The sequence below is a fragment of the Loxodonta africana genome, chromosome X, assembly GCF_030014295.1.
Source record: "Loxodonta africana isolate mLoxAfr1 chromosome X, mLoxAfr1.hap2, whole genome shotgun sequence".
Lineage (NCBI taxonomy): Eukaryota > Metazoa > Chordata > Mammalia > Proboscidea > Elephantidae > Loxodonta > Loxodonta africana.
The window spans coordinates 123209175-123216169 of NC_087369.1; positions in this window are offsets into that span (position 1 = coordinate 123209175).

The following is a 6995-nucleotide window of genomic DNA, read 5'->3' on the forward strand; positions in this document are numbered from 1 at the left end:
TCGTGAAACATGAGAAGGTACCTATCCAAGATGCTCATTGAACTCCACATAAGGTAGATTTTAAAAGAAAGTCAGCAAGATATATTATAATCAAACTTGCCAAAACCAAAGATAAAGAGAGAATTATAAGAGCAGCGAGGGATAAGCAAAAAGTCACCTACAAAGGAGAGTCAATAAGAGTAAGCTGGGACTACTCGGCAGAAACCCTGCAGACAAGAAGGCAATGGGATGACTTACATAAAACATTGATGGAAAAAAAATTGCCAGACAAGAATCACATATCCAGCAAAACTGTCTCTCAAATATGAAGGTGAAATTAGAACATTTCCAGATAAAAAGAAGTTTAGGGAATTTGTAAAAACCAAACCAAAACTACAGGAACACTAAAGGCAGTTCTTTGGCTAGAAAATCAATAACATCAGATATTAACCAAAGACTACAACGCTGGACAGAGCAATCAGATGTCAACCCAGACATGGAAATCATAAAATTAAATTAAGATAAAAAAGCCCAAAACAGGAAACAACGATGTTATTATATAAAAGACAACAACATTAAAACAATAAAGAGGGACTGAGAAATGTAGTCATAAATCTTACATATGGAGAGGAAGATAAGGCAATACAAAGAAATAAAAGTTAGGTTAAAATTTAGAAAAATTGGGGTAAATATTAAGGTAACCACAAAGGAGACAAACTATCAAAATAAAATACAAGAAAAAAATAGAAACTCAGCAGAAACAAAATCAATGAGAACAAATATGATGAAAAGACAATATATAAAGATAAACTACTCAGCACAAAAAATTAAGTGGGAAAAAGAAATTGTCAACAACACACAAAAAAAGACATCAAAATGATAGCGCTAAGTTCATACCTATCCATATGTACGCTGAATGTCAATGGACTAAATGCACCAATAAAGAGACAGAGAATGGCAGAACGGATTTAAAAATGTGATCTGTCTATATACTGCCTACAAAAGACACACCTTAGACTTAGAGACATAAACTAAAACTCAAAGAATGGAAAAAATATTATCAAGCAAACAACAATAAAAAAAAAGGGCAGGAGTGGCAATATTAATTTCTCACAAAATAGACTTTAATGTTAAGTCCACCGCAAAGGACAAGGAAGGATACTATATAATGATTAAAGGGACAAGATACCAGGAGGATATAACCATATTAAATATTGATGCACCCAATGACAGGACTGCAAGATACATAAAACAAACTCTATCAGCATTGAAAAGTGAGATAGGCAGCTCCAAAATAATAGTAGGAGACTTCAACACACCACTTTCGGTGAAGGACAGGAAATCCAGAAAGGAGCTCAATAAAGACACGGAAGATCTAAATGCCACAAGCAACCAATTTGACCTCATACACATATACAGAGCATTCCATCCAACGGCACCCAAGTATACTTCCTTTTCTAGTGCACATAGAACATTCTCTAGAATAGACCACATATTAGGTCATAAAGCAAGGCTTAGCAGAATCCAAAACATGGAAATATTACAAAGAATCTTCTCTGACCATAAGTCCATAAAAATAGAAATCAATAACAGAGAAAGCAGGGAAAAGAAATCAAACACTTGGAAACTGAATACCCTGCTCAAAAAAGACTGGATTACAGAAGATATTAAGGATGGAATAAAGAAATTCATAGAATCCAATGAAAATGAAAACACTTCCGGTCAGAATCTTTGGGACACAGCTAAAGCAGTACTCAGAGGTCAATTTATATCATTAAATGCACACATAAAAAAGAAGGGCTTGAATCAAAAAATTATCCCTACAACTTGAACAAATAGAAAAAGAACAACAAAAGAAACCCTGAGGCACCAGAAGAAAGCAAATAATAAAAATTAGAGCAGAATTCAATGAAAAAGAAAACAGAAAAAAACAATTGAAAGAGTTAACCAGATCAAAAGCTGATTTTTGAAAAAAATTAACAAAATTGATAAACCATTGGCCAAACTGACAAAAGAAAAACAGGAGAGGAAGCAAAGAACCCAAATAAGAAATGAGATGGGTGATATTACAACAGACCCAACTGGAATTAAAATAATCATATCAGATTACTATGAAAAATTGTACTCTAACAAATTTGAAAACCTACAAGAAATGGATAAATTCCTAGAAATACACTACCTACCTAAACTAACACAAACAAAGGTAGAACAACTAAATAGACCCATAACTAAAGAAGAGCTTGAAAAGGTAATAAAAAATCTCCCAACAAAAAAAAAAGCCCTGGAACGGACAGCTTCACTCCAGAGTTCTACCAGACTTTCAGAGAAGACTTAACATCACCACTACTAAAGGTATTTCAGAGCATAGAAAAGGACGGAATACTCCCAAACTCATTCTAGGAAGCCGGCATATCCCTGATCCCAAGACAAGATAAAAACGCCACAAAAAAGAAAATTACAGACCTATATCCCTCATGAACATAGATGCAAAAATTCTCAACAAAATTCTGGCCAATAAAATTCAACAATATATCAAAAAACTAATTCACCATGGCCAAGTGGGATTTATACCACATATGCAGAGATAGTTCAACAGTAGAAAAAGAATTAATGTAATCCATTGTATAAATAAAACAAAAGACAAGGATCACATGATTTTATCAATTGATGCAGAAAAGGCATTTGACAAAGTTCAACACCCATTCATGAAAAAAACTCTCATCAAAATAGGAAGAGAAGGAAAATTCCTCTACATAATAAAGGGCATTTATAAAAAGCCAATACACAACATCATCCTAAATGGAGAGAGTCTGAAAGCATTCCCCTTGAGATTGGGAATCAGACAAGGATGCCCTTTATCACCATTCTTATTCAACATTGTGCTGGAGGTCCTAGCCAGAGCAATTAGGCTAGATAAAGAAATAAAGGGCATCCAGATTGGCAGAGAAGAAGTAAAAGCATATCTATTGGCAGATGACATGATCTTATACACAGTAAACCTTATGGAATTCTGAAGAACACTACTGAAACTAATAGAAGAGTTCAGCAGAGTATCAGGATACAAGATAAACATACAAAAATCAGTTGGATTCCTCTACACTAACAAAAAGAACAACAAAGAGGAAATCAAGAAATCAATACCATTTGCAGTAGCCCTCAAGAAGATAAAAATAGTTAGAAATAAATCTTACCAGAGCTGTAAAAGACTTATACAAAGAAAACTACAAAACGCTTCTGCAAGAAACCGAAAGAGACCTACATAGGTGGAAAAACATACCTTGCTCATGGATAGAAAGACTTAACGTTGTAAAAATGTCTATTCCACCAAAAGCGGTCTATAGATTTAATGCAATTCTGATCCAAATTCCAACGACATTCTTTAATGAGATGGACAAACAAATCACTAACTTCATATGTGAGGGAAAGAGGCCCTTGATAAATAAAGAACTGCTGAAATAGAAGAACAAAGTGGGAGGCCTCACTCTACCTCATTTTAGAACCTATTATACAGCCACGGTAGGCAAAACAGCCTGGTACTGGTACAGCAACAGACACATAGACCAATGGAACAGAATTGAGAATCCAGACATAAATCCATCCACATAAGAGCAGTTGATATTTGACAAAGGCCCAAACTCAGTTAAATGGGGAAAAGACAGTCTTTTTAACAAATGGTGCTGGCATAACTGGATATCCATCTGCAAAAAAATGAATCAAACCCATACCTCACACCATGCACAAAACTAACTCAAAATGGATCCAAGACGAAAATACAAAATCTAAAACAGTAAAGATCATGGAAGAAAAAATAGTGGCTACGTTAGGAGCCCTGGTACATGGCATAAACAGTATACAAAGCATTACTAACAATGCAGAAGAGAAACTAGATAACTGGGAGCTCCTAAAAATCAAACACCTATGCTCATCCAAAGACTTCACCAAAAGAGTAAAAAGATTACCTACAGACTGGGAAAAAGTTTTTAGCTGTGACATTTCCCATCAGTGCCTGATCTCTAAAATCTACATGATACTGCAAAAACTCAACTACAAGAAGATAAATAACCCAATTAAAAAATGGGCAAAAGATATGAACAGGCACTTCACTAAAGAAGACATTCAGGTAGCTAACAGATACATGAGCAAATGCTCACGATCGTTAGCCATTAGAAAAATGCAAATCAAAACTACAAGGAGATTCCATCTCACTCCAACAAGGCTGGCATTAATCCAGAAAACACAAAATAATAAATGTTGGAGAGGTTGTGGAGAGACTGGAACACTTATACACTGCTGTTGGGAATGTAAAATGGTACAACCACTTTGGAAATCGATTTGGTGCTTCTTTTAAAAGCTAGAAATAGAACTACCATACGATCCAGCAATTCCACTCCTTGGAATATATCCTAGAGAAATAAGAGCCTTTCCACGAACAGATATATGCAATCCCATGTTCATTGCAGCACTATTTACAATAGTAAAAAATGGGAGCTACCAAGGTGCCCATCAACAGATGAATGGATAAATAAATTATGGTATATTCACACAATGGAATACTATGCACTGATAAAGAACAGTGATGAATCTGTGAAACATTTCATAACATGGAGGAATCTGAAAGGCATTATGCTGAATGAAATCAGTCGCAAAAGGACAAATATTGTATAAGACCACTATTATAATAACTGGGCAAATAGTTTAAACAGAAGAAAATATACTTTAATGGTTATGACGGGGGAGGGAGGGAGGGAGAAAGAGGGGTATTCACTAATTAGATATTGCATAAGAACTACTCTAGGTGAAGGGAAAGGCAACACACAATACAGGAGAGGTCAGCACAACTGGAGTAAACCAAAAGCAAAAAAGTTTCCTGAATAAACTGAATACTTCGAAGGCCAGCACAGCAGGGGAGGGAGTTTTGGGACCATGGTTTCAGGGGACATCTAGGTCAATTGGCATAACAAAATCTACTAAGAAAACATTCTGAATCCCACTTTGGAGAGCGGCGCCTGGGGTCTTAAATACTAGCAAGTGGCCATCTAAGATGTATCAATTGGTCTCAACCCACCTGGATCAAAGGAGAATGATGAACACCAAGGTCACACGATAACTATGAACCCAAGAGACAGAAAGGGCCACATCCCGAGACCAGAAGAACTAGATGGTGCCGGCTACAACCGATAACAGCCCTGACAGGGAACACAACAGAGAACCCCTGAGGGAGCAGGAGAGCAGTGGGATGTAAACCCCAAATTCTCATAAAAAGACCAGGCTTAATGACCTGATTGAAACTGGAAGGACCCTGGTGGTCATGACTCCAGACCTTCTGTTAGCCCAAGACAGGAACCATTCCCAAAGCCAACTCTTCAGACAGGGATTGGACTGGACAATGGGGTAGAAAAAGATACTGGTGAAGAATGAGCTTCTTGAATAAAGTAGACACTTGAGACTATGTTGGCATCTCCTATCTGGAGGGGAGATGAGAGGGCAAAGGGGGTCAGAAGCTGGCAGAGAGTGGAGGGAAGAAGTGGGCTGTATCATTCAGGGGAGAGTAATTAGGAGTACATAACAAGGTGTATATAAATTTTTGCATGAGAGACTGACTTGATTTGTAAACTTTCACTTAAAGCACAATAAAAAAATTTTAAAAATTATTAACATGTCAATAATATTACACCTTTCAAAAAAAAAGAGCAGGTGGGCCAATGTTAATTTCTGACAAAATAGACTTTAAAGTTAAATCCACCACAAAGGATAAGGAAGGACACTATATAATGATTAAATGGACAATATACCAGGAGGATATAACCATATTAAATATTTATGCACCCAATGACAGGACTGCAAGATACATAAAACAAACTCTAACTTCATTGAAAAGTGAGATAGACAGCTCCACAGTACTAGTAAGAGACCACTTTCAGTGGAGGACAGGACATCCAGAAAGAAGTTCAATAAAGACATGGGAGATCTAAATGCCACAATCAACCAACTCGACCTCATAGACATATACAGAACACTCCACGTAACAGCAGTCACATTTGCTTTCTTTTCCAGCAGACATGGAACAGTCTCTAAAATAGACCACATAGCAGAATCCAAAACATCAAAATATTACAAAGCATCTTCTCTGATTATAAGGCCATAGAAGTAGAAATCAATAATAGAAAAAGCATGGAAAAGAAATCAAACATTTGGAAACTGAAAAATACCCTGTTCAAAAATGACTAGGTTATAGAAGACATTAAGGATGGAATGAAGAAATTCATAGAATCTGATAAGAATGAAAACACTTCCAATCAGAACCTTTGGGAAACAGCTAAAGCAGTGCTCAGGGGCCAATTAACAGCAATAAATGCACACATACAAAAAGAAGAAAGGGCCAAAATAAAAGAATTATCACTACAACTTGAACAAATAGAAAGAGAGCAACAAAAGAAACCCTTAGGTACCAGAAGAAAGCACATAATAAAAATGAGAGCAAAATTAAATGAACTAAAGAACAGAAAAACAACTGAAAGTGTTAAGAAGACCAAAAGCTGGTTCTTCAAAAAAAATAAGAAAATTGATAAATCATTGGCCAAACTGACAAAACAAAAACAGGAGAGGAAGCAGATAAACCAAGTAAGGAATGAGATGGGCGATATCACAACAGACCCAATTGAAATTAAAGAATCATATCAGACTAGTAGGAAAAATTGTACTCTAAAAATTTGAAAACCTGGAAGAAATGGATGAATTTTTAGAAACACACTACCTGCCTAAACACAAACAGAGGTAGAACAACTAAATAAACCCATAACAAAGTAAGAGATTGAAAAGGTAATTAAAAAATTCCCAACAACAACAACAAAAAAAAAGCCCAGGCCCGGACAGCTTCGCTGCAGAGTACTACCAAACTTTCAGAAAAGACTTAACAGCACCACTACTAAAGGTATTTCAAAGCATAGAAAAGGACGGAATACTCCCAAACTCATTCTATGAAGCCGGCATATCCCTGATCCCAAAACAAGGTAAAT